This window comes from Coregonus clupeaformis, chromosome 21 (genome assembly GCF_020615455.1).
Source record: "Coregonus clupeaformis isolate EN_2021a chromosome 21, ASM2061545v1, whole genome shotgun sequence".
Lineage (NCBI taxonomy): Eukaryota > Metazoa > Chordata > Actinopteri > Salmoniformes > Salmonidae > Coregonus > Coregonus clupeaformis.
In genome coordinates, this window is record NC_059212.1 from 27,370,510 (window position 1) to 27,381,229 (window position 10,720).

Consider the following 10,720-nt stretch of genomic DNA (forward strand, 5'->3'; position numbering starts at 1 on the left):
CACAGAGTTACATATGGAATAAACAAAACGTACAGTCAATAACACAATAGAAAATCTATATACAGTGTGCGCAAATGTAGTAAGTTATGGAGGTAGGGCAATAAATAGGCCATAGTGCAAAATAATTACAATTTAGTATTAACACTGGAGTGATAGATGTGCAGAAGATGATGTGCAAATAGAGATACTGGGGTGCAAATGAGCAAAATAAATAACAATGTAAATAAAAATATGGGGATGAGGTAGTTGGGTAGGCTAATTACAGATGGGCTGTGTACAGGTGCAGTGATCAGTAAGCTGCTCTGACAACTGATGCTTAAAGTTAGTGAGGGAGATAAGTGTCTCCAGCTTCAGAGATTTTTGCAGTTCGTTCCAGTCATTTGCAGCAGAGAACTGGAAGGAATGGCGGCCAAAGGAGGTGTTGGCTTTGGGGATGACCAGTGAGATATACCTACTGGAGCGCATACTACGGGTGTGTGTTGCTATGGTGACCAATTATCTAAGATAAGGCGGGGATTTGCCTAGAAGTGATTTATAGATTACCTGGATAGTCAGGTAGCATGTCTTGATCCTGTCTTGATCCTTCTGATTCATATTGCACTCAGAATAAATGACACTGTTGAAACATCAATCAACAGAGGATGAGGAGACATAACTTCCCCTTCTGAACCGGCAGGTTGTTTGGCCTGCATTCAACATAGGGTTTTTCTTTAGACGTTTTTCTTTGGTTGGAGAAGTTAACAACGCAACCTCCAGCTTTTTTTAAACCCTAAACCTCGTTTACTCTCAAAATTGTTTGTGTGCATGTAATTTAGCTAGTGATAAGGTTTCCCACTCTCATGAGAGGTTATAAAACACAAATATTAGCTAGTTACTGCCATGCATTTATAGTCTACAAAAACAATACACAAGGGTCTCAAGGGAACAGTTGATGTGCAATTGTTGTTCAAAGTATATCGAAGCGGGTCTGAAAAGTGTCTGACATTGCCACTGAATGTTTGTGATGACACCACTGTCAAACTTGCAGCCAGATGTTTACATTTACATCTCATTTAACTCCCTGCGATGCTGATTGGTTACCTGCTGTTTAGGAGTGAGACCACCGACAGAGAAATGTCATTCATGTGTTTGACTGAGATTAAAGGTCCTATTATCATCAACTGGTTTTTGTTTTAAATCCACAGGCATATACTTGTAGAGGTCATGATGCTAATAGCACAAAGTATACACCATCAGAATGTTTTGCCTGCATACTGTACTCATACTGCAATCTTTAAAGCAATAGGAAGAGAAGTACAGTAACTTGCTCTATCTATTCCATTGTGGAGTTCAAGGGATGTAGTCCTATTCAAAGTAAAAGGTTGGATAGCCGCTGCATCCTACCAACGTTAACTCAAACAGAAATTGATTTTTTGGGGTTGGTTTCAGGCTAGAATATCTGAATTAAACCGAAATGGAATTGAATAGAATAAAACATTTAAATTGATGTTATTGATTGAATGGCTTACAAACTGCCCCATGTGATAGCTAGCCCATAGGAATACATCATTTATTTTGAGGCTATACAGGAGATCCCAGAGATAGCAGTAAATAGAGTCTGCTCCTATGGGCATTCTTCACGTTCATTGACTGCGGCAACTTACATGCTCTATCATGCGTGTATGTAACCATAAGTATTGCCACAATAAGTCAAGCTGAGTCGATTAAATGCTTTTGGGGTCATTTATTACTTTGAACTGACTGTTCATGCCCTTTGCCAGGTAGGCCTAATTTAAGAAAAAGAAAATCTCAATTGAACACTTCACCTGCCCTCATGAAAAACGTTTGCTGATGTAACGGCATTGATTCTACTCTCCTTCACTGCGAGGCATAAGAGGGAAAAAAAGAGCGACTGTACAGCTGTAATATCCTGCTGAGACCCAGCAATAATTTGTTGTCCTCTCTCATGGACATTCGTTTTTGGTCCATATCTCTAAGGCTATATATGCCACTGTGTTAGATCCTGTTGTACTTTTGAGAGGACATTCTGGGCTTTTCAATGATATCACATGTGGGGGGGTGACCTTGATAATTCTTTCTTTCTGGTTCTTGAAAATGGCTACCATCACAATTAGCACATTTTATGGTAAGTGTGTGTAATTGTGTAATTATAATTTTTGTGAGTCTGATAATCAAACAATTTCTAATAGGTAAATATCTCAGGAATAGTTGTGTTTTCAGAGCAGTGTAATATTTTTTTCACAATTAATAAGAGCTAAATAAGAGCTTGTTAAAGACCCAGTGCAGTCAAAATTCAGTTTACCTGTGTTTTTGTGTCATATTTGTACAAAAAGTGTGATTTAAAAAAAATCTGTGTTATTTCCTGGGCCTTCTAATCAGCAGGTTTTGCATGGGTGGATATATAGCCTGCCTGGTGACATCACCAGGTGATATAAGTTAATAGACCAATAACAAAGAGAGTTCCAACCCTTTAAGCCAATAACAGCTTGTTTTCAAGTTAAATTTCCCTCCCATTAGGCCCTTGTGAGAGTGTGATTAGAAGGAGTCAGGCGCAGGAGGGTAAATCACCGAATACAGAGTTTATTCCGTCGTACACAGTTGCGCTGAATAGCGACCACAAAATACAGGCACAGGGGAACAATCTACCCTGGCAATACAAGGTACGGGTAGCTCCAACAAAATACAGGCACAGGGGAAATATCTACCCCTGCAATACAAGGTACGAGTAGCTCCACCGAGCTACACTCAACTCACATAAAACAATCACCCACAAGGACAAGGGGGCAGAGGAAACACTTATACACAGACTAATGAGGGGATATGAACCAGGTGTGTGTAATTGACAAGACAAGACCAATGGAATGATGATATATGGAGCGGCAGTGGCTAGTAAGCCGGCGACGACGAACGCCGAAGCCTGCACGAACAAGGAGGACGCGGAGCAGGACGAGCCGGATGGCGACGGTAGAAATCCTGCAACAGGGAGGGCTCGAGGATATCCCTCACCGGGACCCAGCACCGTTCCTCTGGACCGTACCCCTCCCACTCCACGAGGTACTGAAGGCCCCCCACCCGATGCCTCGAATCCAGGATGGAACGGACAGAGTACGCCGGGGCCCCTCAATGTCCAGAGGAGGTGAAGGGACCTCCCGCACCTCAGACTCCTGGAGCGGACCAGCCACCACCGGCCTGAGGAGAGACACATGAAACGAGGGGTTAATACGGTAATCAGGGGGAAGTAATAACCTATATGTGAGCTCGTTGATTCTCCTCAGGACTTTGAACGGCCCCACAAACTGCGGGCTCAGCTTCCGGCAGGGCAGGCGGAGGGGCAGATTCCGGGTCGAGAGCCAGACCCGATCCCCCGGGGCCTCACTGCGGTGGCGGTCAGCATTGGCCTTCTGACGACGCACGGCGCGTTGGAGGTGAACGTGGGCAGCACACTGGTTGAATTAACGTTGTTTCCACGTCATTTCAACGAAATGACATGAACCAACGTGGAATAGACATTGAATACACGTCTGTGTCCAGTGGACCTATATTATCTTCAATGTATAGTCCATGTAAAAAAAACTGTCTGATCAGGATGAATAATATCCGGCAACACCTTTTTAATTATATGCGCACTCTACACACACATACACATGGATTTTGTATTGTAGATATGTGCAATTAGAGTAGTGGTCTGAGGGAACACACTTAATGTGTTGTGAAAGTGTTATGAAATGTAATGTCATGTAATACTTGTAATTGTATATAACTGCCTTGATGTTGCTGGACCCCAGGAAGCTGCTGCCTTGGAAGGAACTAATGGGGATCCTTAGTAAATACAAATACAAAAAGAGGTGACTATAGCACCAGGCTCCTGAGAAACAGCCATGAACTGTCCTGTATCACTACCTGTACGAACCGACACTCGACCCACTGCTGTCAGACTATACAACAACTCTAGCTCTTAAATGTTTTCACCAATATATTGTTTTTAACAATCACATTTTAGCATCATGAAAAAATGTCCTGTAATGTTTTAAGTGTCCGGTATTCTATTTATGCCATGTATTATTTATTTTAAGTTCGTTTTTTTAAATGATGTAAACTCTGCATTTCTTCTGTTTTATATGTGAGAAAGAATCGTACAACCTGTGTCCTGTTTTAGTAATAGTGAAATCAGACCTTCTTGCTGAGTATCTGATAGTTTACAATTGTCATAGTTGTTAAAACATGCAAGAATTGGATCTTTGACTACATCAAAAAAGGTTTGATATACTTTAACTCAACCAGTATGCCATCAAGCCCTGGAGTTTTCCCAGACATAAAGGATTTACTAGTATCAATAAGTTCCTCCTCTCTAATTTGGCCTTCACACAAGTCTTCCTGTACAGTTGTTAATTTTACACTATTATTAGGGGGGGAATCCCATTCAGTGTAGATGGAGGAGACCATAAAGAGTACATATACTTAAAGTATTTTGCTTCCTTTCAAAATATCAGTCGGTGAGTCATGGATGACTCCATCATTTGTAGCATTTCTATGTTGAAGATTCCAAAAGTATTTGCATTTTTTACAATTTTCCATCCAGTTCACTTTGTTTGTATTATATATTATACTTGATTGTTCTTGAATAGGTTCCTCAAGTTATTTTTGTTTTTAGCTCATTTATTCCGTGTCTCAAAGGTACATTTCTTTGTGCTATCCAGCTATCCAGCTGTGCTGTTAGTAACTCTATTTCCTTTGTTAGTCTAATCTCTTTAAATTTAAATAGTTTTTGTTTTAATGATGAATATTGAATTGCATGCCCTCTGGGGGCACATTTGAAAGTGTCCCATAAAGGGGTGTAACGATTCGTTTTAACAACGATTCGATTTGTATCACGATTCGTGGTTGTCGATACGATTCAAGGACGATATTGGTTCATTTAGAACGATACGATCCGAAACGATTCAGTGACTTGAAATCGATTCAGTAACCTTTTAGCCAAAAATTCAACCAGTGACTGAAATAAATACCTGGATACTGGACAGTGCAGGTGAAGTTTCCTAGATTCCTGTTTCTTGTAAGGACCGCAATGGTGGCTTGATAATTTCTCGCTCGTCGGCTTCTCCTCTGTCGTCCGCCATGCTATGTTTTGTTGTCTTTGCGCCTTTGCGCTGCTGCTGGCGCGATGACGTCACGGATAGGCAGACTGAATCGAGTAATGTTTAAAGCCTTTATCATTAAAAGTGCTAAGAAAAAACATCCATATAAAGTCTGACGTGCTTAAATCCAATGGGTTATTTCCTAGTAACGATACAATCGATTTATTACATTTTAAAACGATGTTAGATCGATATATGTTGTCCAAAAGGCCAACTCGCCGAGCACAGATCGATGTAGTTGGATCATAGGAATATAAATCGATACATCGATGTAGTAGATGGATCGTTACACCCCTAGTCCCATACAATAAGGGGATCTGCAGTACCTATGTTATGCAGGAAAAAGTCCGCTATAAATTAGTTTGTCTTGGTTAGGAACAGATTGCCATTCAGAAGGCTTTGATTACATTTCCAGTATCCCCTCCCACGTGGAAATTCTGTAAGAATTACGTGGTGGTAGTGGTCCGGTCACATTCTGTCTCCTAACAAGACTTTTTAAACTTTTGGTGTCAGCGAGGACACAAGAAAGTCGTCTATACGGCTATCTTGATTAAGCCTCCTCCATGTATACTCAATAGGTCAGGGTTTTTAAGCCTCCATATATCCACTAGTATTAATATGTCCATGATAATCATGGTCTTTTTAAGTGCATGATAGTTTGATAGTTTGTAGTGTGATTTCCTTTTCGGTCCATTGAAGTACTTAAAACCGTGTTATCATCTCCCACCATAATAATAGGATCTTATGTTGCTTGTGAGCTTGATTGATTGTTATAAATATCTTTGAAGAAGTGTGGATCATCATTATTTGGACCGTATAGATTAATGAGCCAAAATTACATATTTTAAAGAATCCACCTTCCTTGCGGATCTGTTTGGACAGTTTGCACATTCGGATAGAAATGTATGTTAATTCATTTCATCACCCCTTTAGAATTTATTTTCCCATGACAGACATATTTTTTTCATATATACAGTGGGGGAAAAAAGTATTTAGTCAGCCACCAATTGTGCAAGTTCTCCCACTTAAAAAGATGAGAGAGGCCTGTAATTTTCACCATAGGTACACGTCAACTATGACAGACAAATTGAGAAAAAAATATCCAGAAAATCACATTGTAGGATTTTTAATGAATTGATTTGCAAATTATGGTGGAAAATAAGTATTTGGTCACCTACAAACAAGCAATATTTCTGGCTCTCACAGACCTGTAACTTCTTCTTTAAGAGGCTCCTCTGTCCTCCACTCGTTACCTGTATTAATGGCACCTGTTTGAACTTGTTATCAGTATAAAAGACACCTGTCCACAACTTCAAACAGTCACACTCCAAACTCCACTATGGCCAAGCTGTCAAAGGACACCAGAAACAAAATTGTAGACCTGCACCAGGCTGGGAAGACTGAATCTGCAATAGGTAAGCAGCTTGGTTTGAAGAAATCAACTGTGGGAGCAATTATTAGGAAATGGAAGACATACAAGACCACTGATAATCTCCCTCGATCTGGGGCTCCACGCAAGATCTCACCCCGTGGGGTCAAAATGATCACAAGAACGGTGAGCAAAAATCCCAGAATCACACGGGGGGACCTAGTGAATGACCTGCAGAGAGCTGGGACCAAAGTAACAAAGCCTACCATCAGTAACACACTACGCCGCCAGGGGACTCAAATCCTGCAGTGCCAGACGTGTCCCCCTGCTTAAGCCAGTACATGTCCAGGCCCGTCTGAAGTTTGCTAGAGTGCATTTGGATGATCCAGAAGAGGATTGGGAGAATGTCATATGGTCAGATGAAACCAAAATAGAACTTTTTGGTAAAAACTTAACTTGTCGTGTTTGGAGGACAAAGAATGCTGAGTTGCATCCAAAGAACACCATACCTACTGTGAAGCATGGGGGTGGAAACATCATGCTTTGGGGCTGTTTTTCTGCAAAGGGACCAGGACGACTGATCCGTGTAAAGGAAAGAATGAATGGGGCCATGTATTGTGAGATTTTGAGTGAAAACCTCCTTCCATCAGCAAGGGCATTGAAGATGAAACGTGGCTGGGTCTTTCAGCATGACAATGATCCCAAACACACTGCCCGGGCAACGAAGGAGTGGCTTCGTAAGAAGCATTTCAAGGTCCTGGAGTGGCCTAGCCAGTCTCCAGATCTCAACCCCATAGCAAATCTTTGGAGGGAGTTGAAAGTCCATGTTGCCCAGCGACAGCCCCAAAACATCACTGCTCTAGAGGAGATCTGCATGGAGGAATGGGGCAAAATACCAGCATCAGTGTGTGAAAACCTTGTGAAGACTTACAGAAAACGTTTGACCTGTGTCATTGCCAACAAAGGGTATATAACAAAGTATTGAGAAACTTTTGTTATTGACCAAATACTTATTTTCCACCATAATCTGCAAATACATTCATTAAAAATCCTACAATGTGATTTTCTGGAATTGTTTTCTCATTTTGTCTGTCATAGTTGACGTGTACCTATGATGAAAATTACAGGCCTCTCTCATCTTTTTAAGTGGGAGAACTTGCACAATTGGTGGCTGACTAAATACTTTTTTCCCCCACTGTAAGGTTCCTGGAGTATCCTTTAGGGGTTCTTCAAATTGAAACTGTTGGGGAACACCAATAAGTTATTAGAAGAACCCTTTAAAAGGGTTCTTCAAAGAACCCCTTGTAATGGATCCTCGAATAACCTTTTGAAGAATCTTTTGGGGTTAATTTTTGAACTACCCCCCCCCCCCCCACTCCTGTTATTATATTATTATAATAATACACATAACAATAACAACAATAACACAATATTTTAGTCCTCAGTGTTTATTATGATTTTATTGGCAAAGCAGAATAAAAACAAACAAAATATGAGGTAAACTCCCAGCAGAGCCCCAAGTCTAATGGGTACAGTGCCTTGCAAAAGTATTAATCCCCCTTGGTGTTTTTCCTATTTTGTTGCATTACAACCTGTAATTTAAATGGATTTTTATTTGGATTTCATGTAGTGGACATACACAAAATAGTCAAAATTGGTAAAGTGAAATGAAAAAAATAACTTGTTTCAAAAAATTATACAAAATAAATAACGGGAAAGTGGTGTGTGCAAATGTATTCACCCTCTTTGCTATGAAGCCCCTAAATAAGATCTGATGCAACCAATTACCTTCAAAAGTAACATAATTAGTTAAATAAAGTCCACCTGTGTGCAATCAAAGTGTCACATGATCTGTCACATGATCTCAGTATATATACACCTGTTCTGAAAGGCCCCAGAGTCTGCAACACCATTAAGCAAGAGGCACCACCAAGCAAGTGGCACCATGAAGACCAAGGAGCTCTCCAAACAGGTCAGGGACAAAGTTGTGGAGAAGTACAGATCAGGGTCGGGTTATAAAAAAATATCAGAAACTTTGAACATCCCACGGAGCACCATTAAATCCATTATAAAAAAATTGAAAGAATATGGCACCACAACAAACCTGCCAAGAGAGGGCCACCCACCAATACTCACAGACCAGGCATGGAGGGCATCAGAGAGGCAACAAAGAGACCAAAAATAACCTTGAAGGAGCTGCAAAGCTCCACAGCGGAGATTGGAGTATCTGTCCATAGGACCACTTTAAGCCGTACACTCCACAGAGCTGGGCTTTACGGAAGAGTGGCCAGAAAAATCTATTACTTAAAGAAAAAAATAAGCAAACACGTTGTGGGAGACTCCCCAAACATAGGAAGAAGATACTCTGGTCAGATGAGACTAAAATTGAGCTTTTTGGCCATCAAGGAAAAAGCTATGTCTGGCGCAAACCCAACACCTCTCATCACCCCGAGAACACCATCCCTGCCACCACCATGCTGTGGGGATGTTTTTCATCGGCAGGGACTGAGAAACTGGTCAGAATTGAAGGAATGATGGATGGCGCTAAATACAGGGAAATTCTTGAGGGAAACCTTTTTCAGTCTTCCAGAGATTTGAGACTAGGACGGAGGTTCACCTTCCAGCAGGACAATGACCCTAAGCATACGGCTAAAGCAACACTCAAGTGGTTTAAGGGGAAACATTTAAATGTCTTGGAATGGCCTAGTTAAAGCCCAGACCTCAATCCAATTGAGAATCTGTGGTATGACTTAAAGATTGCTGTACATCAGCGGAACCCATCCAACTTGAAGGAGCTGGAGCAGTTTTGCCTTGAAGAATGGGAAAAAGTCCCAGTGGCTAGATGTGCCAAGTTTATAGAGACATACAATTTACATTTACGTCATTTAGCAGACGCTCTTATCCAGAGCGACTTACAAATTGGTGCATTCACATTATAGCCAGTGGGATAACCACTTTAAAATATTTTTTTATTTTTTTATTTTTTTTGGGGGGGTGGGGTAAGGGGGGGTAGAAGGATTACTTTATCCTATCCCAGGTATTCCTTAAAGAGGTGGGGTTTCAAGTGTCTCCGGAAGGTGGTGAGGGACTCCGCTGTCCTGGCGTCGTGAGGGAGCTTGTTCCACCATTGGGGTGCCAGAGCAGCGAACAGTTTTGACTGGGCTGAGCGGGAACTGTGCTTCCGCAGAGGTAGGGGGGCCAGCAGGCCAGAGGTGGATGAACGCAATGCCCTTGTTTGGGTGTAGGGACTGATCAGAGCCTGAAGGTACAGAGGTGCCGTTCCCCTCACAGCTCCGTAGGCAAGCACCATGGTCTTGTAGCAGATGCGAGCTTCAACTGGAAGCCAGTGGAGTGTGCGGAGGAGCGGGGTGACGTGAGAGAACTTGGGAAGGTTGAACACCAGACGGGCTGCGGCATTCTGGATGAGTTGTAGGGGTTTAATGGCACAGGCAGGGAGCCCAGCCAACAGCGAGTTGCAGTAATCCAGACAGGAGATGACAAGTGCCTGGATTAGGACCTGTGCCGCTTCCTGTGTAAGGCAGGGTCGTGCTCTCCGAATGTTGTAGAGCATGAACCTACAGGATCGGGTCACCGCCTTGATGTAAGGGTCCAGGGTCACGCCAAGGCTCTTCGCACTCTGGGAGGAGGACACAATGGAGTTGTCAACCGTGATGGCGAGATCATGGAACGGGCAGTCCTTCCCTGGGAGGAAGAGCAGCTCCGTCTTGCCGAAGTTCAGCTTGAGGTGGTGATTCATCATCCACACTGATATTCTGCCAGACATGCAGAGATGCGATTCGCCACCTGGTTATCAGAAGGGGGAAAGGAGAAGATTAGTTGTGTGTCGTCTGCATAGCAATGATAGGAGAGGCCATGTGAGGATATGACAGAGCCAAGTGACTTGGTGTATAGCGAGAATAGGAGAGGGCCTAGAACTGAGCCCTGGGGGACACCAGTGGTGAGAGCACGTGGTGCGGAGACAGATTCTCGCCACGCCACTTGGTAGGAGCGACCGGTCAGGTAGGACGCAATCCAAGAGTGAGCCGCGCCGGAGATACCCAACTCGGAGAGGGTGGAGAAGAGGATCTGATGGTTCACAGTATCAAAGGCAGCAGACAGGTCTAGAAGGACAAGAGCAGAGGAGAGAGAGTTAGCTTTAGCAGTGCGGAGAGCCTCCGTGACACAGAGAAGAGCAGTCTCAGATGAATGACCAGTC